General features: G+C 48.0%; 1 protein-coding gene across 2 annotated transcripts in view; it reads right to left on the reverse strand.

Annotated features, from left to right (window-relative positions):
* Positions 1–13,113, reverse strand: part of CORO1C (coronin 1C) — a 48,360-nt gene extending 35,247 nt beyond the window's left edge. Inside the window, exon 1 of one of the 2 annotated variants that reach the window (XM_074887548.1) lies at positions 13,025–13,113. The gene's annotated coding sequence lies outside the window, so the exon portion shown is untranslated. Of the gene's footprint in view, positions 1–11,984; positions 12,078–13,024 lie in introns of those variants that run through there. The other variant, XM_074887547.1, reaches the window with a different exon arrangement.
* Positions 13,114–13,962: the final 849 nt, after the last annotated feature.

Genomic DNA, 13,962 nt, shown 5'->3' on the forward strand with positions numbered 1-13,962 from the left:
AGCAGATAAGGAGAAAAAAATCAAGATACACTATAGGCAACACCACCAGCACCGATTACAAATGATGATTAATATCAGAGGGCACCTGCCTCATTTGATATGGGTCAGGCAGGGTGCTGGGGCCAGCAGGGAGAGGGGACAGTCCCGCTGGTGAAACCACAAGACAAGACAGCCCACGCCACAGGAGCCTGACACAGGGAAGCCCAGAGGTTTCTCGAGTACCGACGCATTGACCGAGTGGCCCAAGGTCTTTCTGAACACCTGGGCTGAGATGCTTGGGCCTCATCTGCTGAAGTGATGTGTGCTTAGAGCTGAATCCTTTTTTTTTTTTTTTTTTAAAAAAGAGAAGTATTTTATAATCCTAAACCAATAGTCAGGCCATAGATGTTTCAACCTGAGGCCTAAGTGCCCCCAGCACGAAGAAAACACCCTCCCTCACCGCAGGGCTGAGCCACATCTGTGGAGCAGTTGGCCATCATGGAGATAAGCACCGGAGAAAAGCCCACAAGGAATCTAGTAATTCACTCTTCAGAGCACTTTGAACATCATATGGTAGATAAGGTACAGAGCTGCATATGGAATGGAGGATATAAGCATTCAGAGGTTTTAAAGCCATAAAGAGACCGCTATCCTGCTCCAGAGGCAAGGAGGACTCTGTCCCACCGCCACAGCCATCACTACATGCCCGGCAGAGCAAGGGGCCGTGGAGCGGGGACTGAGCTAACAGCCATACCCCACCACATGTGAAAAAGGGAACGAATATTACCCAGGTTATTTCCTAATCACTCTCTTCTGGCATTTCTTCACTTCAGAGCGCTCAGTTGTGCAACCTCCGTGGGTTCTCTGTAACCCACACGTGTGCAGGGCCTGTTGTACGCACACACACGCGTGTGCCTGTGGACATACACTGCCTTCTGCTTGGTCTAGCTGCACACATAAATACCTTACAGCCTTCCCATACTGCACAGGACAGTCTTACAGACTCACTCATCTAGAAGAAAAGTCTGCCAGATCATTTTAAGGCCAGCATTTTTGAGCACACCTTTGGCGGAGGAAGGAAAGCGAGACACATCCGTGGGGGAAGCAAGCAGGCACACGGTTGCTGCCAGCTCCACCAGCTGAGCCATGCAGACAGCAAGGACCATCCATTCTTTGAAACCAACTGAGCACAGACTGACAAGCCCCAAAGGAACACACTACCCACCACGCGAGACCAAGGTCAGGGCCATGACTGGCATTAGACCACAAGAGCAGTAAATTGCCACCACTCTCACAGTGGAGAACCAGTGTGTCACCAGCAAGGCTGAAGGAGGACTTCGTCTCCCTCTCCAAGTATCAAGGGAATCAATGAACTCAGTCTCATGATATTAAGTCTTGCAATATTTGGGCAAGGGAGGAAGCAGAAAAAAAAAAATCAAATCACACGGCCACAAGAATTTCAGCTCGCCCTAGGACTTCACATGAAACCTCTGGCAGAAAAAAGGAACAGCGATGAATACCTCGATGCAGTCCGCTACTTTTAAACAGAGTGCTATTCCCTCTATGGTATACCATTTCAAATCAATTCATATTAAGTCCATTGCTGACAGAACTTTTGTTTTCAGATGTTCAGAGTTATTTAAACCAAGGGTGAACACTACTACAGATGGTCACAATTCCAAAATACATCTTATTTGTGCACAGATTATTTTCAGTCCTTGGTTACTTTAGCCTAGTTTGAGCAAGACCCTGCCATCTGATTTCACTTCATTTTAAAGACAAAAAGCTGGAATATGAACTTAATACTGAAATTTCCAGCTGTTATACCGCTGGTGAGATTCTATTTTGGGATGGGAACCTAAACCACAGACTACCAGGGAATTCGATTATATCTCAACTGGGGAGCCCAGCACATTCAAAAATGTAACACAACCCAAACTTAAAATAAGCTGAAATTGCTGTTCTGGACAAAGTGCAAGGTGTTGGTTCTAACCTGTGAAATACTTGATATGATTCTGGTTTTCAGAGCTGTACCCTGAAACGATCGTACTAAGACCGTTATAATATGAAGAACTCGAAGTCAGAAGTGCCTGTAATGCTTAAATCTTCAAGGCATCATCAAGAAGCACGTGTTATTTCCTAAGTGTTTACCCTGTGCACACGTGTCTCAGGCGCACATCTCCCATGCTGTGGCTGACACTCCTTTCACATGCACGTAGGGGTGCAATGGCTATAAGATTTCCAGGTATGCAATTCATCTTCTTGGGGGATCTTACTATTCGCACCATTTTGTAGCTTGTACCGTTATGGTCTAACATTACATCATTTATCATAATTTACAGTGACAAAAGGACACCGCAGTTGAAAGTCATTACCCCAAACAGAGAGCATTGTCTGGCTTCATTTAATCTGTGTCATCTACCATAAAGCTAGAGCAATGAATGCACACAAAAATCATTACACAGAATGATTTATCAGGACGCCATAATGGGATGGGTAACCAGCAAAGAGAAACACCGGAGCAGTTACACAAACCCTGGATCTGAAATGGCAAGGCAGCTGAGGAGCAGCGATGGGTGCCAGAGCAACCACCTCCAAACCAACCTCCTCTTTTGGGTTTATTTCTTTTATAGTATCTTCTGTCAGGTGGCACTAAAGCTGCCAACCTCAGAGGTGGTGAAGTGTGATGTATTGGGGGATATTTGCATGATGGTAATTTAGCACATGCTGGGCAAAAGAGGTCGGTAAAAATGAAAACAGAAGACAGGTGAGCACATTAGAGAAAAAAAAAAAAAGCACTGAAACCCAGGACAAAACCTCAGAGAGGCAAGTAACATACAGAACACATGGGGAAAAGAGGACTGGGGTACCTGTGGATTAAGCAGCCCTGATGCCTCAGTGCATCTCTGCATTTCAGCCTCCACTTTTGCTGCTACCAGAGACTGGGTAAGGAAAGGGAAACCTTGCACTGGAGTAGACAGACTCCCCCCCTGAGACACCGCTGCTCCAGCAGCTGCCCACAGAAGGCCACAGCCTTTCAGATGCTCCCCTCTAAGAGCCTTCATTCTCCTCCACTGGAATAAACACCAGGGATGCTTCTTCGCACACTGTATCCTCATCCTCTGCCAAGAGATGGAGCGATGTACTTCCAGAGCTGAACAACAGCGCTATGAACCTCAGCCAGACACATTACACCAGCACCATGGAAGATGCTACTTACACCCCTGGGGACTGACTGCATCACCCCCCTTCCCCCCTCCAGTAAAAGCAGCACATGCCACCGAGAGGAAAGCAACAGGGCTTCAGACCACACTTCGACCCTGAGGAAGACATGAGAGGGAGAGCACAACCCCCCGTGCAGAGCTGCAAGTCAGCAAGCCTGTTACAACAGCCAAGCACCAGGATTCCAGTTAAGAGAAGTATGCAGATAAAATGCTTTCTCCACAGAGCTGACCTAGTTCTCTTATCAGTGCAACAGAGCTAACAAGGAAGTATCAATCTGTTCAGAGCTGCTACCCCAATTTACTGAATTCTTCTGCTCTCTTGAAGGTTACATGCAAGCTTCTTCCAGATCATGTTCCTGAGACACATCGCAAGTTGGGGTTTTTTTTAAACCTAGTTTTGGGCAAAAGCTTAGTACCAGCTAAGGATGGTGGCTCTTGCCCACCATAGCTTCATTAATTTCTCACCAGATCACTGCCAGGTTCCACCTTTCCCAGCTAAGGCACAAGCACTTTCTTCTAACATGACAGAGCGCTAACAGCAGAAAACAACTGCATTTTCTCCTACAACTTGAAGCAATCAAACATGCCCAAATGAAATAAACGGCAAACACACCTCTGTCACTCTGTGTGTGACAGAGGAGCTCCAGTAGCCACTAGACCTGAAACTCAACTCCTGATACAGGACGTAGTCTGTCCCCTTCAGGGATGCACTTAAGGCAGAAGCCAGGCAGACAGCAGTAGCAGGTGCTGGGAGCCTAAAGCACAGAAAGGGTAACACGTGCAGATTTCCCACTCGGCAAAAGTCAAGAAAAGGTGCAGACATGAAGGTAAGTTGATTAACACAGTATTTTCTAAGGTAAGCACATTTCCTGTTAAACTCCGGTGGCTTTAAGACATTATTGGAAACATTACATTGCTGCTCCTTGCTCACAGTTAATTGGATCATTTCTTAAAAATATGACAAGAAAATGTATCAAAAATCTCCGAAGGTCTTGATAACTGTTTTCTATTCCTCCTCATTACAACATGCTGTGGTATCCATGGGAAGAAACTATAATTGCTAAAGATATTTTAAGGAGATAAACGGTGTCATAGGTAAAAAGTCAGAGGTCCCAGTTCTTCAAGAGCACTGTAGCACCCGCAGCCTGAGAGCCACCACCAGGAAACCAAGACCTACAGAAAGCCCTCCCGCTACAAACACAAAGTTAGCAGGGACGCAGATTCCTCACAACCTAGAAATAAAGCAGAAACAACAGATCAGCACAACCGAGGCTCACAAATAGACCAGCCAAGTGTGAGTCAGACTGACCAAGCGAGGATGCAGCATTCTCCAGATGGCCCTGCCCGACCACAGAGGCTCCGCTGGTCTGCTGGATGGAGCACAACCCCCAGACCTGCCGGCAGCCCGTTGAGAAAACACCACGGCCTTGGGGGATGCGATGGGAGAGGAGTGGGATGGCCAAGTGTCACGGCAGCACCTCTTGGACCAGCACTGTGGCCGTAATGGCAAGTGTGATGGGCCACTGAGCTGGACAGTGTCATGGTCAGACTGGAGTTACAGCCCAGACCAGTATGGTCCATCCTGCAGTTTTGAATGGAGACACTCTACTCCCAAAAGTAAGAACGGGCTTGGTTAGTGTCCCCTAAGAAACACCTTCATCCAAACGCTGGCTAAATCAGAGCCCAATTTAGCAACTTTCACTTCTCAAGCTATTCACTAACACCCATCCAACAGGTCAGGCACTCACGCGGAATCTTTGATGTTCTCCAAATAAAACCAACAATGGTTAATTGTCAAAGACAAGTCAATATCCTCAGCATTGAAGAACACAGAAGGTTCAGACTGGACAACGCAAACACGTTTCAGATTTTAATGCTGTACAAATAAGCTGCAAAATGAATCTCAATTCTCATAGTTGGAACTGGCGCATATTTCTCCAGATTTCCATTTGCTGTCCTGCCAGCTCTTCTGGCCAAGCAGCCTATAATTCAAAGAGTACCATTGTCATTCTGTCCCGTTTCCGTAACATGCAATTTGAAATGAGGGCTGGGGGAGGGAGGAAGGGACTAGAGGAGGCTGAAACTCAAATCCAGATAGCTCACTCTGCTAACTTGATTTTAAATCCCTATCTTGTGGTACCAATTACAGCCCCTCCAACATCTGTTTTAGCAAAGGGTTCCAAGTTCAAACACATTTCCTCTATCCTACAGATGTTCTTTGTCATTGATCCGTTTCAGGCCCAGGCTGCTGTCCTGTGCTGCGGCAGCATCCCCGGCTGCCACACGCCGTAGCGAAGAGGGCAGCAACCTGGGTGAGCTGGTGTCAAACCCCAAGTGTGACACAGAGCCCATTTCTCACCTCTCTAGGCAGGCAAGGAAAAAAAAAAAGAGACATAGGAAAGCGTATTTAGTTTAGTAAGCAGCTTTAATAAACATTCCTGCTACACTATGGAGAAAGATTTCAGATGCAAGAAGGAAAAACACCTTCCTACACCCACGGGCTGCCTGTGCCAAGGACGAGGGGTGCACCTGTTGTCCCCAGCACTCCCACGGCAGCTCTCTGCCTACCTGACGGGGAGAATCGCACCCCGATCCACACGGGGCAAAGGCTGACTTCTTGGGGAAGGGACCCCCTCAGCTGGGGAGCTTGTTTTCAATAAGGGGCATGAAGAAATACAGCCTGTGTTTGATGACCTTTAAGCTTTACTTACCTGTTGGTTTGACAGTCACATTACTGCACGTGCAACCCACACTTCCAGCCCTTGGAGAGTCCCTGGGGCACTTACAGCAGATCTGGAGGAGACCAGCCAAAACAACAGGCAGTATTACACTGAGATAAGCCCCAGCTGGCTTTTAGGTGATCTTTCATGATTAAGAATTCCCCTAGTAGACCAGAAGATCAATGTGGCAAACACTACATATAAAGAACAAAAAGATAACCTTTATCCCCAAAGAAACATGAGGGAGCAAAGCGAAGAGTATAGAGATAACACACGTGCATCCAAAGCACAGTGGAACAGGAGGCCAAACCAGGGTAGCCCATCTTTAAACAACAGCACCTTAAAACACCATGCAGAAATTTTAACAAATTGCTCCAGAAAGCAGCAGTGGCCAGGAAAAAGATGCTGGAAGGCACAACGACACTCAGCTAGAAGTGTTTTGTGCCTACACTTCATGCTGTGCTAAAGCAGAAGTATATATTGCTGAAGTACGTCTGGCAACTCGTATTTGTCTGAGCTGGCTCAGGATTTTTTCCTGCCTTGCAAACTGATCTCAGCAGATCCAAAAACGAAAATAAACCTTAAAAAAAAAATATATATATATTCACTGAAAACTCAAAAAAATTTAATCCACCTCCTGTTGTGAACAAGACAGCTTTGTGCCTGTTTACTCCAACACAGAGTATAATTAATGTAAGTACTGCAGTGCAAAATTAACAGTTGAAAAACCAAGTGTAAGAATGGTCATTTACCTGCACACACACCCCCCGTGTGTGCTGGTGCAAATACAGGAACCATCTGCAAAACAGCAAGTGTACACTTCGTATTATATGCTAGAAGTATTCCCAGCCTAGTACCTGCGAGACCCTGAGCAAAACGCTTAACCTCCCATTTCCCATCTGGAAACGAGGATGTCAATCTGTTTCACACGGGTAACTTCGAGAAACAACTGCATCGCTGACTGGCCACCGTTTGTTGAAAACTGCCAAATAAATGGCAAGCGCATACCCTGAGTCAGTTGGGCGTTCAAGATTCCAGCATGAACTAACAAACCGTGCGGTTTTAGGTATTTAAAATGAAAGGAGGAAAAAAAAAAAAAAAAAGGCAATTTCAAGAGGTAATACTAGCCCTGAGCTGAGTCCCTCGCCATGAGCCTTTGCTGATGACTATCTTCCATATCAAGTGATGATCTGCCCAGCACTGCCAGTTTGCCCTGCTCCCAAGGGACAGAGTGCTTACTACGGCTTGAATTTGTTATTGCCTGCTAATCCCTCGTGGTGCTAATTATACCCATTATCAGTCTGTCTGATTGTGCCTGACGCATGTCCAATATCAAAATGTGCAGTACTGTAGGATGTCAAATCCCTATCAGATTTGCACGGGAAGGGGATGTTTCTAAGGTGATGTTTCAATACAGCAGGTTTATATATTTATGCGAGATAAACAATGGATTTTCAAGGACTCCAGAACACAGTCTCTATGGCAACTATAGGCAGAACTAGGGGGACGGAGGGGGAGGGAGGGAGGGAGGGAGGGAAAGTTCCCACATTTCTAAATACTCCAAGCAGAGCGGTTTGAAGTCCATTTTCCAGGGACTACTTATACCAGGAATTGCAGGTGAAACGTGTTGCCTAGGTTCATACATGGATGCAAATAGTCTAGTTTTAGGCACATTGCTCCCCTCTGGTTTTATGAAATCTGCTCAGGGATATTTGATAAGACTGCAGAAATGGTTGCCTTAATATTCACCTAAGAAAAACTCCACATAGATTACACACAAAAATGCTACAGCCAGCCAAGATTTGGAGAGCCACAGGGAAACCATGATCCTTCCTAAAGGGAACACCTGGCCTTAAGCGCAGCTCAGCAATGCTCCACATGAAAGCTGCGAGCTCATCTCGGCGCACCTGACCGCATCAGGTTTAACCTTAATCCCTTTAAGTCAGATCCCACCACTGTTTTATTTCCACTGCTTTTTCAAATTAAATTATTAAAAGGGAAAACAAGAAAAACCTAATTATGATGGACTGAGAGGCCCAGCTCAATGTCAAACAGAGTCACTATAACCAATTCAACCACATCTAGCTTCTCCCACTGAAAGCCAGACCTCAAAAGTCATTACACACTCATACAAAAAGCATATTATATATCATTTATTGTTATCATCAACAAAATTGGGATCAGACAAAGAAAATAACGATGAAGAAGCAAAGTGATAATGTTGAAGAAATGCTATCCTCCTATCTCCAGTGCAGGCGATTCTACCTTGGTATCTAACTCATTAACGAAGAAGCAAAGCAAAGAGGAAAAAATGGTCAAAGAGCCCATGTTTTATTCTGTCACCTCTAAACCAAGGAGACCTCTTCTGTCGATGAGCACCAGCAGGCTGGCAACCTTCAAAAGAACAACATGGGTTTTCTTCCCCTTAAGAGGCAGCAGCAGATAACATTTTCATTCTTTCTCTGTCAAGTTCCTTGCTAGTTCCTGACCTACAGAGCAGGACTTTAAAGCTTCTCTAGTATTCCATCACAAAAGCCTTTTCCATTTCAGGAGCACTTTGCAACCCGTTATGAAGATGTCTGCTGTAAAGAGATTACATCTGCCTTATTGGCATGAAGAACTGCACGGGAGAGATGTAAAGTAGAATTATCTATTTGCCTAACAGTCACCTTCTACTTTACAGCTACATTATCACCTCCACTCACATCCAGCCTTTAATTCTGACCAGGTTTGTATTCACCACACAAACCCGTACAGGCACATACACAACTGAAGGTTGGTAACACAACTACTGGCTGGTATATTCCATGGGGAATCTCTCCAGACAGTTTACTCCTCTGAGGACCATCAGCACCAGACTCGGCATCACAGAGTCCTCCCGCACAAAGCCAGACCTACCGGTGGGACCCCTCGGCCCCGCCACTGCTACGCCAAGAAGCTGAGCAATTCTAGGGTCACCCTGGTATTTTAATGCCTAACACCATCATCTAAAACCACACAAAGTCATGTACTGAATGGTTATAACCTCAAAAAGAAACAAATAATCCATTCTTAGTATAGTTCCTCACGTGAGGAAAAATAGAACAAAGCAATCCTAGTAGCAAATAGAAAGAAATGGCCCAGTAACCGATTCCCAACTATACTGGTATATGCAACACATCCGTAATAATCCACTTTCACTGCTAGCTCTCCCGAGTCACTTCAGCTAACCTAAACCTTTTTGCCTTAGTTTTGACCTGGCGTTCACCCCAGCAGTGCCACCACCACCTGCATTTGTGCGTATCATGACAGAAAAAAAGACCAGTTCGCATCCTGTTAGCCTAAAGCCACCGACAAGCTGACTTCTCACGTGTGGCTGCATAACCAGGGTGACTGTGAACCGAAGCTGTAAGCAGCTTCCAATCAGACTAATTTCAGAGTTAACAACCAGAACATAAGCAGACCAAAAATACTAGGTGGGGGAGACTACAGGGAAAGAGCTAGAAGAGAACAGAGACATTTAATTCTTGCTCATATGCCCTGTAAATGCTTAAACTGGGGCACTTCAAATCCTCAGTGAGTTTCTGTTCCAACACATCCTTAGAGAAGGACTGAGATTATCACAAAAGCCTCGGTAAAACAAAAATCAAAACAAAGAAATCCATACTTTAAAAGTCAACTGAAAATGTGCCTGTGAGTTTGCCTAAAAGGACATTCCTAGTCCAGGGAGTGGTGCACTGATGACCTCACCAAGCTGCAAACTCGGGCCAGGAAGTGTTTTGCTCATGTCTTCAAAATAGGAAGCTGGCACCCGAGTTATACTCGTCGGAATCGATAATCAAATTAAAACCAATAACATAAATTCTCTTACAATCAGAACGCAGCGTTGCGCCTTAATGAGCCATTTTATGAAGCCGTCACTAAAGTCTAATATTAAACTTGAACATGATGCATGGAACAGTTACTGAGGACAGATCTCTCAGCGTCCTTTGCTGCATCACTCAGGAAAGCTGATATTTTACCCTTCTGTGCATTCCTTCTCATTGCCATTAAACTGAATCTCTGCCTTTTGCTTGGAGTGAATCCCAGAAGTGACAGATGCAATAAGCATGAAGATTTAACTTGAAAAAATCCAATGATGTTTGAAAAGGCAGCTCACTAGAAGACAGAGTAATGCCAACAGAGAACATGGAGACACACAAATGCTGATTAAAGCAATCCGTATAAAAGGCTACAAGTGACCATCGAAAAATTACTATTATGAAGAGCTATATTAAAACAAACACAAAGCAAATGCTCCCTCACACGTACCCAAGTGCGTCGGGTGTCACCATGGCTACTGAAAATACTAAAAATGTATATACACAAAATTAACATGCGTTGACTTTATCACAACAGTATTTGATCTACTTTTGTGCACACAGTCTTTAGCAAACACGAATATTAGCTGCAATAAAGCGTCTCGGTGAGTGCACAGCCATCTGTTTTTTTCCCCTTGAGCAGAAAAGATGATTCAATGCTTGTTATTCAAATGAAAATCACATATATCCTCTCCTGCCTCACGCACAAGATACCCGCTGTTTTCTCCAGCCATCGCACATCCAGCACATACGGACACGCTTCTCACAGGCCGGGCTGTGCCAGTTCACACCATTTTCCCCACACTTCCAGCAGGCACAGAGCTGCTTCCCACACGTGCTTAGAGAGGCACGCGAAGACAGGGGATAGTGGCAGGTGATTTGGAAACAGCCCAGCCTAAAATTAAACCAGAATCGGTATCAGCAAACTGAAAAAAACAGCCTAGTATATTCAAAATGTCACTCTTTCATTTTGCTGTCATCCTTGGTCTTGCTTATACTAATCCACACGCATGAATAGGCTGAATGGACCTGCTCAAACAAACACGTACAGGACTGAAGCTACAGCTATTAAAAAAACCACACCACTAATGCATATCACTTAACAATAAAACTGCATCAATCAGTTTTACTTTTGTTTCCAGTCAGCTTTCAGTCTTTTTTTTTTTTTTTTTTTCCAGACCTGTCTCCTGTGCAGTCACAGCATCACATTGTCTAGAGCGGGGTACTCCTGAACGTTGGTGGGGTTGCACATCGGCTGCTTTTCCGTGCATCGGGAGAGGAGAAGCAGCTAATTTCACAAAGCACAGACAAGCACTAACCTTTAAATTCTGGCCTTTGACATATCGCTATTAAAACAACGTGGCTTTCTGCACAGAAAAAAAAAAGCCCAGGAACATGTCATCCAACCCAGGACTTCACGCATCTCCCGAACAGGCTCAGTAACGGCGTGACACGAAGCATCAAGAAATAAACCACAAAACTCAACCCTCGAGTCATCTTTTGTCCTCTGCAACGTTACACGGTGGCAGCGGGGACGCGGCGCTCCGGGGGAGGGGGACACACACACACACACACACACACGCAGCCACCGGTGCCATCGAGCTGCTGCTGCAGCGCCATGAAAGAAAAAAAGGGGGGGACAAAAAAAAAAAAAAAAAGAAAAACCTGACGAATAAAAGAAAAAAAAAAGGGGGAGGAAAACCTGGCGAATAAAAAAAAAAATTCCCTCCTTGCAGGAGCAGCCGGGGCTGGCTGCGGGCATCAGGTGTGCGGGGCGCAGGGGCTGCCCCCGCCGCGGCGGGAGAGCCCGGCCCCGCCTCGGGCTCGTCCCGCCGGCAACCTGCGAGCCCCGGCCGGATGCCGGGAGCCGGCGGCGACCCCGAGCCGCTCCGCTACCTAATAAGGAGGGAACCGGGGCGGGGGGGGTGAAGCCCCGGGCTGAGCGCGGCGCCCAACCGCCGGCGCGGGGAGGGCGCTTCCCCCCGCAGGCCCCGGCGCTGACAGCGGCCGCCGCCTCACCAAAAGGCTTGGCGGCAACGGCCGGCCCCGCGCAGGAGGAGCCGGCCCGGCCCGGCCCGGCCCGGCCGGACCCCCCCCACCCCCGCCTCACCCTCCCGGTGCCCGCCGCCCTCCCGCAGGCACCGCGGCGGGCCGCCCTCCCACCCCCGCTCCCCGGTTCCTCTCTCTCCCCTCATCCCCCCGCCCAGCTCCGTGGCGCGCACCGCGATCCCGAACCGCCTCCCCGCGTCCGCTCCTCAGCCCGGCGGAGCCTCCGCCGCTGCTGCCGCCGCCACCGCCGCCGCCGCCCGACTGACCGACCGACGGCGGCGGGGTGGGGGGGTGGGCGGTGCGGACGCCAAACCCCGCCCCCTCTAGCCACGCCCCCGCCGCCGCGCGCGCAGGCCACGCCCCCTCCTTTACTGGCACCGCGCGTTCGCGGGAGGGGGGTGGGCGGCGGGTGTGAGTGACGGCCCGTTTAGCCAATGGCGGCCCCGCCGCCGCGCTCGCTCGCTTTCGCGCTCTTCCTCCGTGCGCCTCGCGCGCCCCGGCAGCCGCGAGACCCTCCCTGAGGGGACCGGGATCCCCCCCGCGCCTGTCCCCGCTCCCCCTCACAGCCCCGGCGGCGGCGGCGCGGCAGCCCGGTTCCCCTCAGGCGCTTAGCCCCATGCCGGTGACCCCCGCTCTTCGCCAGCCGGCCTCAGGCCTCTTCCCCCACAGGCCCAGCAGCGCTGGGATGGCACCTTCGTCCTCTGCTTTAGCTACCCAAGGTGCGAGCAAAGGGAGGGGTGACCTGGCCAAAGGCCAGAGAGGTTTTTGGGGGCACTACTGCAACGAAACCGAGAATTGCGATGAGTGAAGGCGCAACCCCGCGGATGCGGCTCCTGGTGAGCCCTCGGCCAAGCAGGGCACAGCTAGAGCCTTGCTGTGGGTAAAAGCAACGCTGGAGAGAAGCGACAGCCCTGCAAGAAAAACAACCGCGTCGCCTCGTTTTGTCATGCCGGCTTGCTGGGGCCTGCAGGAAATGGCACTGCCAGCAAGGCGGTGACAAAAGGCGAGCTTAAACCCCTGCTAAAAATCACGCTTCGATGAGAAAAGCAGGACAGCAGCTTGAAACCAAAGGTTCTCCCCGCTGCGCTAGAAGTAAAGCTACTTCTGGGGATGCTGGCTTATGTGGTTGCAAAGAGGGTTTTTATCTCCGCTGTTCAATGAAAGAAGCTGAGTTATTAGTAAATGACACAGTAAAGAGTAAGAAGGTGAGTACCTGCACAGAAATACCTCAAGGCACGCAGGATAATACCACTCTCAAGGGCTGTGTGTTTCTGTTCCTCCGGGGAACTTGAGGGGCGGATGAGTGATGCTAGATCGGTGCCCACGTTGTGCAGTGTTTACCATACATGGCCAAAACCAAAAGCTAGTCTAGCTTCCTTATACGTTTTGACCAATATTTGCAAATTCATTTGCATGTGGTTAGGTGCTTAAGGGGCCTAATTTTTCAGGGGAGCGACACACCCGTAACTCCCCTGATAACCCTTCAGAGTTTGGAGAAATATGTGTGTGGTGATGAGCTGAGAACCCTCCTTTTCCCCTGTGAAACTGTGACAGGACTGTGAACTACTCCCTGTTAAGTGATGGCTGGGTGTTAAAACATGCAAAAAGCCTCGCTGATACATGTGTGGTGGTTTTGCTGGTGATTACAGCTGCTGGAAACATCAGATGCCAAAGTAGCTACAAATTAAACAAACAAATGTTATCCAACGTGTTAAACTTTGACACCAGTGTAACCACTGATTCAATAAGCGGGAGTCTCCTACCTAGTGAGCAACACCTTGATAAAAAAATTAGACACCCAAAGATTAGAGTTGCAAGCCTGCATCCCTGCAACGCACTGCCCGCGGCACCAATTACCATGAAATTAATACCTTCCTTCTGAAAGCCAGCCCAGCACACTTACTCTCCACCCTCCTCCCTCAAACAATCTCTTTAAAGCTAAAAAAGAAGAAAACAAAAGCAGTTTGGCAGCCTCGAAGCAGACCTGCAGGTAATCTGTAGTTCAGTGGGTTTGGGCTGTGATTCATATTTTCCACGTAGGTACGTGACTTGCTGAAGGTCACACAATGAGTCAGTGATAGAATTGAGTGTCTTGACTGCCAGTCCCACGGCCACTAATTTATTAGGAGTCTCAAACCTGTGCATGTGGCT

This window comes from Strix uralensis, chromosome 17 (genome assembly GCF_047716275.1).
Source record: "Strix uralensis isolate ZFMK-TIS-50842 chromosome 17, bStrUra1, whole genome shotgun sequence".
Taxonomy (NCBI): domain Eukaryota; kingdom Metazoa; phylum Chordata; class Aves; order Strigiformes; family Strigidae; genus Strix; species Strix uralensis.